We start from the raw sequence: 2170 nt of genomic DNA on the forward strand, positions 1-2170 counted from the left end.
GGAATGTCCACAAGTCAATGGCAACAGCCATCAGCTCTCTTCACATGGAGGAGCATCAGCAGGACCCTGGGTCAGGGCCAGGGTCCCATGGGGCCGTCAAGCTGTTTCCTCTCCTCCTTCCAGAGCCCAAAACCAGACAGGCCTAATCTAAAAAGCACGGTGATAACCGTGTCCGCCATACACTACAGAACAAAGCCAGAGGACTCCCTGGAGCACATGTTGTGGTCTGGAGATGGTGCAGCACTCTCTCTGAGCCGTCCTGTACTTTATCCACCATTCACCACGGTAGAGAACCAACGTGAAAGCAACCATCAAACAATATTATTTCTCTTGCTTTGCGACTTCTGCTAAACTCCCCAGAAGAGATTTACGGCAAGTGAGCAGCTCCCATCAGAAAATCACTGCTGTTCTCTGTGACACAGGAACACAATGATGTCTCCTCTCTGACCCTGGAATCAGAATCTAGCTCCTGATTCTATCCCCACCTCAGACAAAGAGGTTTAGCTTAAGGAAATACACTTAAGTTTCAGGGTGCCTCTGAGATATGATCAGTCTGGAAGGCCCCAGTCCGATGGGGAAGTCTCCTTCTCATATTGCAGATGAAAGTGGAGAGGAGTCAGAGTATTTGCCCAAAGCTATTCAGAGAGTCAGGCGCTCCGATGCCTTTTGTCTCACACCTGAGCCACTGTGTTGACAACAGTTTTCTTCATAAACTGTTCCCCAGTGACTCCTAGCTATGGTGGAGGCAGTATGTACAGCCTGAACATCACAGAAGCCCAGCAACATGTTCTGCTGGTGGCTGTGATGCTTTCAGGAAGGCTGTTCTTGCTTGCAACATTGCTTTTAGGAGCAATATTCTTCCTTATTACTTTCCATCACCTCCTTGAGATCCTGATCAGTCTCTTGCTCTGTCAGGATCCCATTGTGCATTCCGGATGAGCTCAACCATTCAGAGACAACAAACAATTTAAATATGGACTTATTTTTCAGGGGTATTACTTTGCACAGCTGCAGCCTTTTTTTGTTCCCATCCCTCAAGCTCTGCATATTTCCAAAACACCTCAAGGAATTGACTTTTAAAGCCTTGCCAGCCATGTCAGGGTCTAGATCCTGAAAACTGAGCCACATTTATTGAGTTGCCTTCTTTCAAAACCGGTTGCTTACCTTAATATTGAGTGCTTTTACCAGCTTTGACTGAAAATCTAGGTCTTAACAAGCAGCATTTATTCTTACAGTCTCTTACCAGATCTGCTTTGTAGGCATGAATAAATCACTATAACACTAACTCAATCATAAAGCCTAAGCCAATATATTTAATGGCTTCAGTATAAATGGGAGTAAACCGTGCTAAACAGAAATAAATGGATTTAAAGGTAGGTGTGCCCCACTGGACGCCTGCAGTCTGACTCTCTTCTGTCTCTTCTGCCTGGAGGTTCTGAGAGGAGACGTACCAGTGGCCATAAGCACTGCTGACTCCAGGGTGTGGAACTTCAGATTACTGCAGGGATCATTAAAGAGGGGACTTGGCCTGGCCCTCCGATGAAAGCAGAGTCGAAAGTAAATTGCAGACATCCAATCTGTCTCTTACTGTCCAAGAAGAAGCAAAAATAAATAAACAATAAGTCACAGCATCTTCCTGTTTATGCTTCTTTAGCTAAGAGGAGGTAGATTTCCATCTGAGCAACTCCACCCCGTCTGCATCTATTGTCTTATTTGTCCTGGGTTCCACACTCACTACTTTCACACTCTCAGACCCTCAGCAGCATTGTGTCTCCTCCCCCGTCTCTGTCTTTGCCAAAAGGCTGACCCCTCTTCATTGCAGAGAAGCTAAGACCCCTCACCGACCTTGTAAGGGGACCCCATCAGAGACAAGGTTTCACCAATGCTACAGAATCAGTTCTAATAGTGGACCTACCTTCAGTGTTTCTGTGTTCCCCAGCACAGGTCTTCTTATCAGGGCAGACCAGACCTAACCGCATTTTAACAAATGACATCTGCAAATTGTCCTAGACACTTACATATGTCAGGAGCACGCAAACATCTGAACTACTCATGACTTGGATCTCTGCTCTAGCTGGGTTTCCTGCCACAGTGAAAGTTGCAAGGTAAATGGACACCACAATTAGCAAACGAGAAGAAAGCAAATTCAAGTGGCCTTGTGAAGGTGAGG

Source organism: Buceros rhinoceros, unplaced genomic scaffold (genome assembly GCF_000710305.1).
Source record: "Buceros rhinoceros silvestris isolate BGI_N320 unplaced genomic scaffold, ASM71030v1 scaffold4760, whole genome shotgun sequence".
Lineage (NCBI taxonomy): Eukaryota > Metazoa > Chordata > Aves > Bucerotiformes > Bucerotidae > Buceros > Buceros rhinoceros.